We start from the raw sequence: 17,931 nt of genomic DNA, 5'->3' as shown, positions 1-17,931 counted from the left end.
GAAGAGAAAGTGAAAAAAATCTGACTTTTACCGCTACTCCACGACGTGACGGGAAGTTTAGAACATTGAAATTAAGTAAAGTCATTCCAACTGATACGATGTCTTGCAAAAATGACGACGCAAAAAAAAAAAAACAAGAGCAAAAAAATGACCCTCCTTCTAGAAAACTGCTCAGTTGAAGGTGAAAGAATTAATATTTTCAGCCAATTTTTCGATATTTGTCGTCCGAAGGGTCGAGTTCCAAAACAATACCTATCTCGTGAAAATCCATTGCCTCTGTCAAGTTTTAAGCAGACATACATACAAACATACATTTAAACACAGGTGAGATTTATATTATAGACTAGCGGGGGGAGGGCGTTGCCTGGGTGTTTGGAGGTGTGGATGTTAAAAAAAAAAAAAAAAAGTTGGTTGAGTAAAAGAAAAAGTTTTAATAGGAAGGTAGGATTGAACCCCGAAGCCTTGATGCAAAGGTAAAAAAAGCCAGACACCTAACCATTTCGGCCACGAGGGGAGAGGAAGTGATAAGCGCGTTAAGTGAAGGTTTATAAAGCAAAATAAACGGGTGCGAGGAAGTGACGTGATGTCTGACCTAGTTTTGCTCTGCAAGCCAGATCATTCGGTTTTCGAAAACGCGGCGAGCTGGTAAAAGCCGGGCAAATTAAATACACACACATTATGATCTAGATGCAATATAAGTTTTAAGGAGCAAGCCGAGCGAGAATCACTGTGAAAAAAGCCTTTTGCAGACATACACAAAAAGCGAACATACATACACATTTTCGCTTTTATGTATATAGATTAACGATACCACATATTGGTTAGTGCGATCTGACTTCTTGGTTTGTAATTTGATCGCTTGTAAACCGAAATGGAATGGTACTATTTGACAAGATCAAGAATTATGCGAATCTTAAGACCTATCGTCAAAGCCAGTGAACATCTAAAAAAGAAAACAAAAAAAAAACAAGCTCAAATGAACAACTTCACATTTCCATCGTCCAATAAGTTTGTGATCAAACATGGGTTCAAGAAAGTACAGTTTGTAGGGTTAGTACACACTAGTGATGGGACGATTCCAATATTTTTCCCGATTCCGATACAATTACCGATACTGATTCCTTATAAATCTCTAAATATTTAACTATAAAAATGTTATTTTGTACCGATTACTGTAAACACACATCCTAAATGTGCATATATTTTCTCAAACGTAAAAACACACTTTTGAGGGTGATCTAGAGATTTTAGTCTTATTGGAAGTATAAATCAATAAATATTTATTTTATTATTACTACAAACAGTGGAAGATGTTTCTTAAACCAAAAGATAATTAAAGGAATCCGTTTTGGCATCAGAAAATAGGCTAAAATTTTTCCGATTCCCATATCGATTCCAATATCCCAAAAAGCTCCGATTTTTTTCGATTATTCGTCCCAACACTAGTACACGCACGCGGTTTCATACGAGGTCAAAAAAAGTTTTGTAGAATCGTGTTTGTAGCGCCATGTTTGACAAGAAAATCAAGGAGAACAACAATCTTAAGACATGTCATCAATGCTAGTCAACGTTTGAAAAAAAAAAAGGAAACCAATGTAAACAAATTCAAGTCAATAACTCACTAGCAAATCCTCCAGGTTGTTTTATTTTACCGCCATACATACTGAAAAATGTTTGTTTATGGTGCAAAAACCCTGGAATAAATCTAAGTGTGTTTATTCTCAATAGTTGGACCAAGTATGCACAAATAACTCAATGACCAATGAAAACATGCACAGATTATAAGCAAATTATATATATATATATATATATATATGTATATGAGAGAGGTATATGTGGTAAAAAACAAGGATAAAAAGTGCTCAATACGTTAGTAGAGCCAAATATGTTTTTCATTATTACAACCTCAATTGTATTAACTTAATTCATTACAAATTGTTTCAATAGACAGGATAAAAATTATCAGTCCATATCATCAGATGATTCAAGTTAAAATAGAAAGGAAAGACATTTTTTTTTTGTGTGTGTGTGTGATTACATAGGATATTAAAAACCAATAGAATGGAAGGAAGGGAAGAAAGGAAAAGGGAAGAAAAGAAAAGAGGGGGAAGGCAATAAAAATATTAAATTAAAAATTTATAAAATTATATAGATAAGATAAGGCAAGGGAGAGGAAGAAGAAGAAAAAAGGGAGAGGAATGAATAAGTTCTTCAACCTTTAAAACCTATATGAAAAAAAACTAGTTCAGAGTTCTAAATTGGGAAAATTTCTTTGCTTACAATCACTGCATTAGTTTACTTCCAAGAATTTACGCTAACCTTAATATTGTCGTAGGGATTATCAGTTGTTTACCATGCAAAACCCTTTTTTAGGATATAAAAACAAACTTCTTTCGCCAACAACAGCAACGACGCTCACTCGTAACGTCAGTAGTAACAGCAACAGTGGAAACTTCCTTCCTCAACAAGTGACGACGTTTGCTCGCAGCAGTAGTCCTCTTCTATTCCAACAAAAAGAGAGGTCAACAAAACAATGTGATATCCAAAACAAAACTAACTCTGCGAAAAATCTGTAACCTTTTATTTAGCCGTTTTTAGGCTCACCAGCATCTATTTTGCACAACCACACTGGCACCGTAATCACACGATTCTTGGTTCACGTCTGCGTGTGGTCATTATTTCCTTGCAATGGGTGCATGTTAATCGTGGCCGTTTATCTCTCTGCACCGTCATCATACACACACACGAGGGATTTATCTAGTTTTCAGCTATTTTCCCATTGCCTATTCTCATCAGTTTAAAGCAAGGGAGACAAATAATTTACCCATAGATTTAAGTAAGGAATCATATTAGACATTTGGTTTAAAAATCACAGAAAAAACATCCCCCGGTTCTTTAACTGGATATATGGCCTTGTGAATAAAGGCAATCTGTTAATAGATATTCTGGAGTGAATTCTATTTGTGAGTTTAATCCTGATGAGCTTTAGCTGACATCAAATAGTAAAAGTTATTGAAAATGAGTGGTTTTCCCCAGTCGATTAAAAAGATTCTGTTGAAAATTCCTATGAGAGTGACAAAAATTATAATAAAAAAAAAAACAAGTGAAGCACGCATGGTTCCCGATGAGTGCACAGTAAACGAGACATAAAAAAAATGACTAAGTTCAGCATTTAGCCCCCCCCCCCCTCACCATTTAGCCCCAAAAGTCCCCAGGGTTCATCAAATCCTGCTGAAAATGAACAAACAGTGCAGTTTTAGGCCTTAATATATGTAAATTTGAGTTCTGCACCATGCAAACAAAGAAATTACTAAGTCCATCATTTCCCCCCAACCCCATTTAGCTTCAAAAGTCCCCAAGGCCTTAACATATTTCAATTTGAGTTCAGCACCATGCAAAACTGATAGACATACAGAAAATTTTGGGCAAATATGGTAAAATAGTCCCAAAAAATAAAATGGAGTGTTTTTATTTGCCCTAAAAGAGCCCCTGGAGCACACCCAAGGGTTATCACAAAGTATAGAGAAAGAAAATTATATAGAAATCAGTTAGTTACAACTTTTCAGAAAGTTTTATAAAAATCCAAAGCATCAATTTTTTTTTTTTTTTTTTTTTTAAGCACAAAAGTGTCAATTTTAGCCATTTTAACACGAAAGGCACCCCTAGGGGGGGGGGGCAACCGGAGTTTTCCTGGAAAATTTGTTCTGTTACTTTTTTACTCATATAATGTTTATGCAAAATTTCAAAAACTTCCAAAGTGTAGTTATTGAGAAAAGTGCAGACGGACGAATGGACAAGGATGAATTTACAGGTCCACCCTCCTTTTGTCGGGGGACCAACAAAGTAATGTGAATAACTATATGGTCAAATAAATAAAATGAACTCATTTTTTTTCACGTCTGATTTTGACCTTAATAGGATTAAAAATCAAGATATTTCATGCAAATATAATATGCACAAACGGCAGAACAATATCTGAGGTGTTATAGGCTTATTATTTCTCAAATTCCTCGATAATCTTAGGTTTCTATACTTTTTCTGCTGAGAAGTCACGGCCAAAATCTGTTAAGATCAATGGAAGTGGTAAAATATTTCCTCTCTTATAAATTCCTCCTCCCCCTGCCACCACTTAACACCGTTTGGGGATCGTTCACAAGGAACAGTTGAGAAGAGAACACCGGTTTGGCTTCGTAGTTCTTTCATGTGAAGTTATTTAAAATCACTGAACTAAGCTGCAGTGCTCTGTGGCGTAGTGGTTAGCGTGCTGGACAATTCACATTATATTTTCACGTTCGCGCCGACCTACCGTAGTCGTTTTTTTTTTTTTTTTTTGTTTGTTTTTTGTTTTTCCTAAACAACTGGAATGGACTTTTCTTGGTGGCCGAACTGTTACCGTTGCAGATGTTTTTTTTTTTTTTGTTTTTTTTTACACTTTATTTTCCTACTTTTACTCATGACTCCGGGTTTGATCCTTCCTACTTACCTACCATAACATTTTTTAACCCCCCCCCCGTCCCGGAAACAAACACTCGGGCAACACCGGGTACCCCCGCTAGTGGTCAAATAAAGTGGTCAATTTAATTCAATATACTTTTAATAATACAAATAAGTGAAATCTAATATACAAAGTAAAGTCAGTTGGATTCTCAAAGTTATATCTATATGCGTTTGCAGCCAGCAAATCGATATTTGATTCTAACTAACCATTCATTTATGTAAATTTTCATTTACTTCAACAGATTCTTTTTTACTTATTAAATTTTAAATTATCAAAATATTTTTACAAGAATTCTAATTTCTCTATGCTGAATGAATAATTCCCAGTGCGAAAGAATAAGGCTATACTGAAGAAATAATAAACGATTACAGATTTAATACAACATTTCATGAATAGCTATCTCCCTCTCTCCGCCGTCTCTCGTCTCTCCCTCTCTCCGCCGTCTCTCGTCTCTCCCTCTCTCCGCCGTCTCTCGTCTCTCCCTCTCTCCGCCGTCTCTCCCTCTCTCCGCCGTCTCTCCCTCTCTCCGCCGTCTCTCCCTCTCTCCGCCGTCTCTCCCTCTCTCCGCCGTCTCTCCCTCTCTCCGCCGTCTCTCCCTCTCTCCGCCGTCTCTCCCTCTCTCCGCCGTCTCTCCCTCTCTCCGCCGTCTCTCCCTCTCTCCGCCGTCTCTCCCTCTCTCCGCCGTCTCTCCCTCTCTCCGCCGTCTCTCCCTCTCTCCGCCGTCTCTCCCTCTCTCCGCCGTCTCTCGTCTCTCCCTCTCTCCGCCGTCTCTCCCTCTCTCCGCCGTCTCTCCCTCTCTCCGCCGTCTCTCGTCTCTCCCTCTCTCCGCCGTCTCTCCCTCTCTCCGCCGTCTCTCCCTCTCTCCGCCGTCTCTCCCTCTCTCCGCCGTCTCTCGTCTCTCCCTCTCTCCGCCGTCTCTCGTCTCTCCCTCTCTCCGCCGTCTCTCGTCTCTCCCTCTCTCCGCCGTCTCTCCGCCGTCTCTCCCTCTCTCCGCCGTCTCTCGTCTCTCCCTCTCTCCGCCGTCTCTCGTCTCTCCCTCTCTCCGCCGTCTCTCGTCTCTCCCTCTCTCCGCCGTCTCTCGTCTCTCCCTCTCTCCGCCGTCTCTCGTCTCTCCCTCTCTCCGCCGTCTCTCGTCTCTCCCTCTCTCCGCCGTCTCTCGTCTCTCCCTCTCTCCGCCGTCTCTCGTCTCTCCCTCTCTCCGCCGTCTCTCGTCTCTCCCTCTCTCCGCCGTCTCTCGTCTCTCCCTCTCTCTTCACCGTCTCTCGTCTCTCCCTCTCTCTTCACCGTCTCTCGTCTCTCCCTCTCTCTTCACCGTCTCTCGTCTCTCCCTCTCTCTTCACCGTCTCTCGTCTCTCCCTCTCTCTTCACCGTCTCTCGTCTCTCCCTCTCTCTTCACCGTCTCTCGTCTCTCCCTCTCTCTTCACCGTCTCTCGTCTCTCCCTCTCTCTTCACCGTCTCTCGTCTCTCCCTCTCTCTTCACCGTCTCTCGTCTCTCCCTCTCTCTTCACCGTCTCTCGTCTCTCCCTCTCTCTTCACCGTCTCTCGTCTCTCCCTCTCTCTTCACCGTCTCTCGTCTCTCCCTCTCTCTTCACCGTCTCTCGTCTCTCCCTCTCTCTTCACCGTCTCTCGTCTCTCCCTCTCTCTTCACCGTCTCTCGTCTCTCCCTCTCTCTTCACCGTCTCTCGTCTCTCCCTCTCTCTTCACCGTCTCTCGTCTCTCCCTCTCTCTTCACCGTCTCTCGTCTCTCCCTCTCTCTTCACCGTCTCTCGTCTCTCCCTCTCTCTTCACCGTCTCTCGTCTCTCCCTCTCTCTTCACCGTCTCTCGTCTCTCCCTCTCTCTTCACCGTCTCTCGTCTCTCCCTCTCTCTTCACCGTCTCTCGTCTCTCCCTCTCTCTTCACCGTCTCTCGTCTCTCCCTCTCTCTTCACCGTCTCTCGTCTCTCCCTCTCTCTTCACCGTCTCTCGTCTCTCCCTCTCTCTCTCTCTCTCTCTCTTCACCGTCTCTCGTCTCTCCCTCTCTCTCTCTCTTCACCGTCTCTCGTCTCTCCCTCTCTCTCTCTCTTCACCGTCTCTCGTCTCTCCCTCTCTCTCTCTCTCTCTCTCTTCACCGTCTCTCGTCTCTCCCTCTCTCTCTCTCTCTCTCTCTTCACCGTCTCTCGTCTCTCCCTCTCTCTCTCTCTCTTCACCGTCTCTCGTCTCTCCCTCTCTCTCTCTCTCTTCACCGTCTCTCGTCTCTCCCTCTCTCTCTCTCTCTCTCTCTTCACTGTCTCTCGTCTCTCCCTCTCTCTCTCTCTCTCTTCACCGTCTCTCGTCTCTCCCTCTCTCTCTCTTCACCGTCTCTCGTCTCTCCCTCTCTCTCTCTCTCTCTTCACCGTCTCTCGTCTCTCCCTCTCTCTCTCTCTCTCTTCACCGTCTCTCGTCTCTCCCTCTCTCTCTCTCTCTCTTCACCGTCTCTCGTCTCTCCCTCTCTCTCTCTCTTCACCGTCTCTCGTCTCTCCCTCTCTCTCTCTCTTCACCGTCTCTCGTCTCTCCCTCTCTCTCTCTCTTCACCGTCTCTCGTCTCTCCCTCTCTCTCTCTCTTCACCGTCTCTCGTCTCTCCCTCTCTCTCTCTCTTCACCGTCTCTCGTCTCTCCCTCTCTCTCTCTCTTCACCGTCTCTCGTCTCTCCCTCTCTCTCTCTCTTCACCGTCTCTCGTCTCTCCCTCTCTCTCTCTCTTCACCGTCTCTCGTCTCTCCCTCTCTCTCTCTCTTCACCGTCTCTCGTCTCTCCCTCTCTCTCTCTCTTCACCGTCTCTCGTCTCTCCCTCTCTCTCTCTCTTCACCGTCTCTCGTCTCTCCCTCTCTCTCTCTCTTCACCGTCTCTCGTCTCTCCCTCTCTCTCTCTCTTCACCGTCTCTCGTCTCTCCCTCTCTCTCTCTCTTCACCGTCTCTCGTCTCTCCCTCTCTCTCTCTCTCTCTTCACTGTCTCTTGTCTCTCCCTCTCTCTCTCTCTCTTCACTGTCTCTTGTCTCTCCCTCTCTCTCTCTCTCTCTCTCTTCACTGTCTCTTGTCTCTCCCTCTCTCTCTCTCTCTTCACTGTCTCTTGTCTCTCCCTCTCTCTCTCCACTGTCTCTTGTCTCTCCCTCTCTCTCTCTCTCTCTCTTCACTGTCTCTTGTCTCTCCCTCTCTCTCTCTCTCTCTCTCTCTCTTCACTGTCTCTTGTCTCTCCCTCTCTCTCTCTCTCTCTCTCTCTCTCTTCACTGTCTCTTGTCTCTCCCTCTCTCTCTCTCTCTCTCTCTTCACTGTCTCTTGTCTCTCCCTCTCTCTCTCTCTCTCTCTTCACTGTCTCTTGTCTCTCCCTCTCTCTCTCTCTCTCTCTCTCTTCACTGTCTCTTGTCTCTCCCTCTCTCTCTCTCTCTCTCTTCACTGTCTCTTGTCTCTCCCTCTCTCTCTCTCTCTCTCTTCACTGTCTCTTGTCTCTCCCTCTCTCTCTCTCTCCACCGTCTCTCGTCTCTCCCTCTCTCTCTCTCTCCACCGTCTCTCGTCTCTCCCTCTCTCTCCCTCCACCGTCTCTCGTCTCTCCCTCTCTCTCTCTCCACCGTCTCTCGTCTCTCCCTCTCTCTCTCTCCACCGTCTCTCCCTCTCTCTCTCCACCGTCTCATCTCTCCCTCTCCCTCTCTCTCCACCGTCTCTCGTCTCTCCCTCTTTCTCTCGTTCTTGCTCCCCTCGCTTCCCCCATCTGCAACCCCAACCCTAACTCTTACCCGTTTCTTCGTAATTGGCAAGTGTAATATAGATTAAGTTACCAAAAATAAAGTTTTTGTAATAAAGGACTTTTCTTTATAAGAGTTCTTTCTTTAAGGCCATTCCAAGTTAGCATAAAGAAACTAATTGTTAGAACATGGCCCATTAAGATATTCTCTTAAAAAGTAATTTCCCTTCGCATGATTTAAATAAAATGTAAGATTATTTTTTTTTTGTATGAGAAAAACCCACTTTTCTTTACCATATTGTGTTATTTATTCTTTTTTTGCCAAAAGTGCCAATTTTTTTTTTATATTTCTGCTAAAATATGGAGTTAAACTTTATATTTGACATTAAAATGTTAAAAAACACGTTTTGAATATGTATAATTTGGATTATTCAGGATACCGTTTTCATCTTGGATATTATTCTCGCACATAGATTCATTGCCCAATGGATAAAGTTCTAAATAACACTCTTCAGGAGATTGATGGTTCAATCGTCATTATAGGCAATACTAAAAATATAATTACTTAACAATTCTGCCTAATCATGACTCAGAATACGAGAGCAATCTACCCCTATATTTGAAAGAGAAAAGTTCCGCTTGAAATTCTGTATAGATTTCTTGAATTCAAGAAGGCGCATCCAGTTTGAATCGGCTGAAACGTAAAAGTTTTATTCAAGATGAGACAGTAGTCTGTATAGTCCAAAATATCAATCTAAAAAATTCTGAAACCTAACTAATTAACCTAACTTCCTCCTCCAATATTTTGACTAAATTAGTAATTTGTCTTCAATGTATTGCTTACAATGAGTCAATGGCATATCTGGTTTTAGCCCAAACCTAACTCTGTAGAAAAGCTAGTGGTTAAAAAAAAAACAAAAAAACATCAACATAATGACATCTTTGAATAACTGATGTCTTTTAGAATATTTTAATTTAGGTGACATCTTGTTTATAAAGGTTCAGGTTTTCATGGATCATACTGAAATTAAGCAACGTTTAGTCTTCTAAGTACTTGGATGGGTGACCACGTGGGAATACCAAGTGCCAAAAGTATGAGCGTTGATGTGAAATTAATTTCTTGAATTCTCCTGGTAAAAATGTGAATCCACCACTGCCTTCTTTCCAACCTTCTTCATTGTGGATGAAATGTAAACTAGACTGTGAAGCTTTGGTAGAGCAGCAACTAGTCCAAGAGAAGGAAAACTAATAGCAAGTCTTTCACTATAAATATTGATTTAAAGGTTATGAGGGTTTTTTTTGAAGCATGAAAGCGGTGTTACTTTTTGTATTTAAAATTTAGTTTTTAGTCGCGTGCAAGCCACTCTATAAGTCGGTCGGTCTGTCCGTAACACTTTTGTGCTTGGCCTTTTTGGTTAAGATCAAAGGTCTGTTGTTAATAGATGCTGTTCTTAGCTTTTTAAGCTTTTTTTGGCCTTTTGGCCAAGATCAAAGTGTAATATCTGTTCAGGCAGATACTGTAAGCAAAGACCATATGTGGGGACGACCCCACATATAAGACCTTGGTCAATGTAGGGACAACCCTTCATACCAATTGTCACTATCCAGCTCCTCTACTCCCCGGGGAGTTGGTCCCCATCTCCCTTTCACTCCTCACATTAAAAATCGCCCTTGTGCCTAATTTGCTCGGTGGGGGAGCAAATAAATATCCTTTTCTTTGCCTTTTGGCCAAAATCAAAGTCTAGTATCTGTTCCTACTACATGCTGTACTTATGATATAAAGTGGAGAATCACTTTTTTGTATTAATTTAATGTAAAATGATCACCCACTTTACAACCAGTTAGTCTCAAAGCCATTCAAGTCATTCTCCAGATCAGTCAAGTTGCTTTTGAAGGATTCCAGTTATTTTTTAAGCATTCAAGTCATTATTAAGGTAATTCAATTCATCCTTAAGTTCATTAAAGTCATTCTAAATCATTTACTTTTTATTTATTTATTTAAGTCATTTCAGCCCATTTTTCGGTCATTTTAGTTTATCTTTAAGAATTTCATGTCAATCCTACATTCACGCATTCATTCATTACACAAGAGCACGCGACTAATGGCTATTGGCCTTGTTATATTCTAAGCGGTCCTCCGCTCTTGGTCACAAAAAAGTATCGAAATGAAAGACGTTAAAAAAAAAACTGGAAATTTGTAGTATGGACAGCGTTCATTCCTTGCGACAATGTTCGAAAGAGTTAGTTTAGCCGTTTGTGGAAGAATGCTGTATTCTTTTTATTTAAAAAAAAAAATTGCAACGTATTAGCGTTTAATTCAAACGGCAAAAAAAAAAAAAAAAGAAAAAAAGACGCAGTTGATTTCAATATGTATAATGAATGTTTGGAAATTATATATATATCCCCCTTAGTAATCTGGAATTGTTACTTACCACTGCATTTTAGCAAAGTCAGGCCGGGGTGGGAGAATGTGGTTGAGGATTGCATAATACTTCCCTCACTATAAACTGCTCATGTAGGCATCCTTTACAGTGTATCTATTCTCTTAAATGTACGGCATAATCATGTTGACACACCGAAGTTAAGCAACGTTGACCCTAGCCAGTACCAAATGACCATCTGGGAATACCAGGCGCTGTATATTGGAAGACGTTGACACTTCTGGCAGTTTCTGCATCCCAGCTGGCTTCCAGCTATCTCAATTCTGGCCATTGGATCAGGCTGGTTAGGATGAGAGTGCGGCTGGCACTGCGCAAACTAGTTCTATTTTAAACAAGCTCGGGTCATCCATCATTCCTAGGATGACCAGATGGTCTTCATGGTTCCAGTAGACGAACTCTCTCTTGAGGTAAGGGGGTGGGCATACAGTGTATTACCAGGCCTGTAGAGTTGGAATCCTATTTAGTTCTTTAAAAACTGTATTTAAAAACTTGCTTACTTTCACTCTAACCCAACTCTTGGTTCTTATAAGTCATACGAGTGAACCAAGTTTTTATTTTGTCCCATGCATGTACACCTGAAGCATAAGAGCAGAGTTTACACGCTTTAAATAATTGTATGGCTATTATCTACAGCTTTTCACGTTTATATGTAGTGTGTACATTATTTTCTGCTAATCGAATGAGAAATACGTACTGCTGCACTATATGCATTGGATTCTCGTAAAGGTCCCTTTGAGCTCAACCGGAAACTGACGTAAACTGCCGGAATATACTGAAGGCTGATCACGTTGATCAGTCGATCAAAAAACACTTAGCGAATAAAAAGCATAGCAGATGACTTCTGATAAATTGGAAGGAAAAAAAGTTTTTAAATTTTAAGCAGTCATAACAATGGAGCACACGACAATGAATTAACTAGTCTAAATAAAATGTTACAGATGCCGTAGCAAGTCCTAAAATATTGTTAAGAAAACAAATTAATACCATCGGGATTGATATGTAGGGTATGTGACAGGAAGTGCAGCGTAAGAAAAAAACAAAACAAGCGGTGCAATTGTACCTTCGTTTTTAATCATACGAAAAAAAAAAGTTTTTACTTACACAAAAACAATATTTATTATTTATATGAAATTATGGTAGGATGTTATATTTTATTGGTTCCTTAACAAAGGAGAGACTGGGCCTAGTAATTCACTCCAATTCATCTGTTCGCTTGTTTGCACTTTTCTCAATAACCACGCCTTGGTTTTTTAGAAATTTTGCACAAACATTAGTCATGGTAAAAATAAATTTTTCACTTGTGGAGAGAGACCCTGCATGCTCGGCTTGTTTTATTGTTTCTTCCATTTATTTATTTTTTTGAATTGTAATTAGTATCCGATAAATGTTAATTTTTTTTGTTTTCTAGCGCTTTATTATTGTGAACGGTGCTCGGCATATTGCGGCGGTTTATGGCAACTTCCAGTCGATCTCTAGCGGACATTACCTCGAATCCGATGCATAAGGTGCAACGGTACCGAAAAATAGTACAAGAACTGATCTGAATATTATTAGCATGTTAAACCACTTGCTCTAATAACGTTTCCTATTTTTCTTTCTCTTTACCCCCCCCCCCGTTAATTTTTTTTAAGCAAGTTTGTCCAATGACAACATTTAAAAATATCATGCATGTCTCGAATGTGTTAATAGTTTTTTTTTTTTATTAAAAACGTCCTTTGTTTATTCTAAGTTACAGATGCCCGAGCAAGACATTCTAATTTGTTTAATTTTCTCATTAATTTGTCCAGATAACATTTCCTACTTTTATTCAATAATTGTCGACATTCTTAGATGAGTCTGCATATCTGTATAAAGGGGCTCCGTCGGTCAGTTGGTCTGTCAGTTAAGTGTAAAAAAAAATAAAAAAAAATTGTTTGTGTCATGCTCAAGTTTGAAACCATGTCTTTTTGGTCTGTCATTCTCACATTCGAAATAGCATTATTTGGTCTGTCATTTTCATCACCAAACAAGATTGAAACGATGCATCCTAAGATTATTAAAAAAAAATTTTTTATTCCATTTTTACTAAGGCACAGTGCCACTTTGATGTAGGGGGCTATTAGCGGGGACAGTAGTTGCAGGTATACTATGTAGGGAGTCGAGCAGCAAGATGCCTATTCATATTACACTTGAACTTCTGCATGTCAGTACAATTGGGAAAACATGACCCCTGAGGGGAATACCAGAGTTTAGCAGTTTCTGGGGAAGAAACTACTAGAGTAGAAGACCTTTTTACATCTAGGGATCTCTACTGTGTAAGGGTGGGATTTTGCTGCTTGTCGAGTTTGTCGAGGGGGTACAAGGGCTTGTAGTTCGTCAGCGCATCCACCATTTTAAACACTTAAGTACTAGCAGGCCACCTGGCGTTGCCTGCTAGTAAATTACGCTTAAATCTAATATTTTAATTTATGCAATTTTGTATTTTTTATAGAGCTAATTCTCTATTGATTATTATATTCTACCAAATATATAGTAGTGATTCTAAAAGTTAATAAACAAAATAACTTTGGTGCTAGAATCAAAACCAAAACATTTAGCTATCCAGTGGTATTAGCTACCATATAAGATAATGGCAGGTAAATATCAAAACCTTAAAAATTAAGGCAGTCAAACATATAAACATATATTTACACATACATGGAGTCGACAAATCGCCTTCAAGGCCTGCCAAGTTCCAATTTTTCAATTTTTACCTGTTAGCAGCTATTTTTACCGGCTAAAAACCAAATCTAAGTTGTTCCACAAGTTCAGATACCTTATATATCAAGTTTCAAGTCTGTAGACCAGAAATGGACAAAGTAGCTTGTTAGACCATTCCACACGCCCCGACAAGATCACTTTTATTATATAATAATAAAGTCGTATTCCTGTCTGTCTGCGTGTTCACAATTTGTACAAAACATACACTAATTCACAAATTAATTTCCATACTGAAAATGGGCTTACATACTTTTCTCCTAGCATGATTTCTATATATATATATATACGTTTTATTTAAAAGAAATTTGCATTCAGTGAGTAGCCTCATTTGCATATTGTATTAAAGAAAGTCTATTTTAATAATTAGCTCGATGTTGTTTGTTTTAATAGAATCGATTTGTTCTATTTAGAAATATTATTTAAAGTTGATTTATTCATTTTTAATTTATATTATTAGCTGAAAACAGTTGCGTCTAAAACCGGAAATAAGTTTATATAAGCTGAGTTATTTCCTGTTTAAGCTATGAAATTTACTTCACGTTTGATTTTCATAGATCAAGATGGATGTATTTTATTAGGCACCGCCAAAACTGGGGGGGGCAGGTCAGTACTTTTTGACGGACCGTCTTTTTAAAAATCTACCAAAAATCAGGTAATTATCCGATCAATACGAAATTTTCAGAGATTATTAAGAGAAGAATGAACTTTATAACGGTGTACTTATTTTTCATAAACGATATTTATATATATATATTTTTTTTGCTTACAAAACCCCTCCTTGTTTTGAAGTGGGAACAAATATGCTTAAAATAATCATCTGAAACTGAACACAACATATTGTGTTGTTGTAAGGGACAGAATTATAGATTAAAAAAAAAAAAAAAAAAATTGTTTGCATACCTTATTTTGACGTCTGAATATCAGAACTTCGATTGTGTTTAATTATCCCGCTTTTGAGTTTTGAAGTGTGAAATTCGGTGAATATGTTAAGTAAAATAATTTAAGTTAAGCAAAACAACAAAAAAATTTTTTTAATATTTATACGAAAAAAGCCATTTTAAAATCTTTGATAAATAAATTAACAATTTTTTTTTAGCGAGCCGAATAATGCATGACCATTATTAAACAGGGCATGCTTTGAAGAATCGATACCAAAAAAAAAAAATTCGATAAATATTGTGCCCTTTTTGTTAAAAATTGCATCATTTTTTTCGATCCCATTTGAAAACGTTTGCCGCCTTTCGACTACGGTGGACCAAACGTGCTGAAATAATTTTTTTTATTCTGCTTTAAATTGCCCCCCCCCCCATTTTGGGGAGCCTGGCCCCCACACACATACACATTAAAAACCAAACTCATACAAATGGTCACCCATCTGGTACTGGCCAGCCTCAGCTTAATAATACATTGAAATTTTCGTCACTGAAAAATAAGTTTTTTTGGCCCGTTTGGTCTTCCATAGTTTGCTTCTTATCAAACGCAAACGTAAACAGTGTCGATATAAACTCTAGATCGACGCGAAATAACTAGTTACATATATGAATAAGTGGAATTATTTGAAATCCAGGTACTTATATTATATTTTTGCATATTCTCTTAGAAAATCATCCTAAATCTTAGACAATAAATAAATAAATTAATTATTTCAAAAATCTTTTTTTTTTTTTTTTTTTTTTTTTTTTTTAAATATTTATGTACGTTTTTTGTGCAAGACAAAAAATGTCAATTGTTAACTTTTAGGGAAAATTTAACATTTAAAATTTAATTAAAAATAGTAGAAAAAATTTTACATTATTCTGTTTTCTATATGATAAAATTCAGGGTTTTATCTTTCTGGAAAAAAAAAGTTACTCAGAAATAATAGATTTTAATAAATGTAATTTCGTTTTAAAAAAACAACTTGATTTTGCGGCCATTTTTGGCGGTGCCTATATTTTATGCTTCTCTAAATCCAACGTGGTTACTTTTCGTAACAAGGTAGGATATTCGGTGTATCTATAATAGTATGTGACTAATCCCGCCATTCTCCGTCCAGCAATATGTTTCGATCGGACAATGCCGGATATGTACAGCTAGTGTATATATATATATATATATATATATATATAAGTAATGTGATTGATAATTTAAAATTTAAAAATCAAATTATAATTAAATTAAAAATCCGTTTCATAAGAAGGAACAACAACAAAATCAATTATTTGTACGATCGTTTCGGAAAACAATGCTTTTTATTGTGGTATACATCAAGTTATGTACAATAATTATATATAGTTTTTTGATAAGCAAGGTCTCCTCATCAGCAAATTTTGAAGGGTTTTTATTGAATTTAAAAGACTCCATAAATAAACTTAGCATTAAAAGTAAGGCAGATGAATCTGAAAAAATTGAAATAAAAGGTTTGGATTTAAAATTTATAAGAAAATTAATATGGGTTAGAGATAGAAATACGTAGAGAAAAATATATATTTTTGAATTTACATAATAAATTTGCTTTAAAAATATATAGAGATATTTACCTTTTAATTTTTCGTTTTTTGAAATCAGGAACTGTGGTTAAAATAGTCATTTAGATGTTTGCTATAGCTTTTTATCTTATTGAATGATGAATTTTAAAAGGGGGGACGCTCGTGCAATAAATTGTTTCCGTTAGCGTATTTTTGATTTAAAGACGCTATGGTTTATATATAGAGAATATTACTATTACATATTTTAAGGGGAGATAATTGTCATGTTTTCTTTACTTTATTTATTTGAAGGGTGTAAGGGAGATAATTAGTCTAACTTAATTTATTAAAAAAAAATATATATATATATATGTTGGTGCAAAAATAATATATATATATTAAAACCAATAAAATATGCCCAAATTTATTACATTTGTATATATATATAGCGTCCTGGTAAGCCAGCTTCAGTTTTGCTGGTATGGGATGAATTTTGTTCTTTTGCTTGGTTGTCGCTCCTGTGGTCTTGCCAGGCCACCAATAGAAACCTTTAAAACGGTATATTGAGAGATTAAAAACGATATTTTATGTTCCGGTGTTTTACTGCCGTATAAACCCATTAATTTTTCGTAGTTAAGTTTTACATCTTTATGTAATTCTATAAAAAAATTAGTTTGAATTAAAACCTTGCAGTGTCGGAGGTTGAAAACTAATGACTCGATAGATTGCATGGTTTAGGACAACCGCGGGGCTTGGCTTTTGCGTTTACAATCATTTGCTTGTTAAGAATTTAGTGTTTTTATTTTATTTTTATTTTTATTTGGCATGTTGTATGTTTATTTCTCAATTGCTAGAATTTAAAAGAAGAAAATAAATCTCACAGAACGTCTACATGACGTTTGTCAGTACAAACCTTTCTTTGAAAAGAAAAGAAAAAAATGTTGGAAAAAAAACAGTGCTCATCTCTCCTCGTAATGGCAGGCTATCTAGATTTCTTTCTTTACTGGCGTTGTGTACTTATTACATAGCTATAAAAAGAAAATCTGTGTACGAAAACAAAACCCCTCTATCTACTCCCCGCATTCCTCGTTCAATGCTGTCCTTAAAACGAGTGTTTTAATCAAAATTAGGAGTCGAAAAAAAAAAAAAAAAAAAAAGAAGAAATTGGAACTTCTTGGGGTATCAGAATTGGGAACATGTATGCGTATTTTTTTCTGGTGCTCCAAATTATTCTTTTTATTCGTTTTTTGTTTTAAAAAAAAAATTAATTTTCCTCAGAATCATATTTATTAATATTTAATGATTTTAAACTACCAGTAAAATATCGATACAAAGGGTCCTAAGTATAAGGAAAGAAATATTAGTAATTAAAATAAAAAAGCAATTATCTCCTCTCGCAATCACGACTTTAGTTCATTAAAAAATTATTTCAACACAGTAAAAACATTGAGAGTATAACGTTGCCGTTTCACGGATTCATTGTGAAACGACGTTAAATAGGGACAACGAGAACTCTATCTATTGGTCCTAGAAAAGCAAACGACATCTGTGTGTGTATATATAATAATAAATTCCACAGCCAAACAACGTCGCAGCCCACAAGAGCCATGACAGTCAAAGAACCGGTTCTTTGACTGTCATGGCTCTTGTGGGCTGCGACGTTGTTTGGCTGTGGAATTTATTATTTACAATCTCTCACATTCTGAAAATCCTATCATAATTTGCTCGCTTGGTTAGCATTGCTGGATGGCATCGTCCTTTCGAGTTAAAACTCCTACTTGTGAGACATCAGTTTGGGGTTATTAGCTGGTTGGATGACCGCGTCCCTTGTTGAGACGAAGTAGGTTCATTTCACAGTCGGATTTCAGTGCGGTTTGCTTGATCTGTGTTGGTTAATAGAAATTCTTGTGTGCAGGGCGTTTGCTCAGTTGGTAGAGTGCTTGCCTTGCATGCAAGAGGCTCGTGTTTCAAATCCTGAGTTTGGATGTGTCTAACTGATGAGCCAAAATGAGGGCGAAACTCGAGTCTTGGACTTCCGGTTCTTTGACTGTCATGGCTCTTGTGGGCTACGACGTTGTTTAGCCGTGGAATTTATTATATAAGGAACAAGCCTAG

The 17,931-nt window shown here is 38.2% G+C and overlaps 1 protein-coding gene across 16 annotated transcripts in view; it reads left to right on the top strand.

The window, feature by feature from the left end:
• The window catches only part of LOC145248835 (pleckstrin homology-like domain family B member 2), an 839,292-nt gene that overhangs the window by 65,645 nt on the left and 755,716 nt on the right, over positions 1-17,931 (top strand). The window lies entirely within an intron of this gene.

This window comes from Euprymna scolopes, chromosome 27, assembly GCF_053919585.1.
Source record: "Euprymna scolopes isolate OS-2025 chromosome 27, ASM5391958v1, whole genome shotgun sequence".
In the NCBI taxonomy this organism is placed as follows: Eukaryota; Metazoa; Mollusca; class Cephalopoda; order Sepiida; family Sepiolidae; genus Euprymna; species Euprymna scolopes.
The sequence above is the reverse complement of the archived record's forward strand: the minus strand, read 5'-3'. Positions and strand labels throughout refer to the sequence as shown.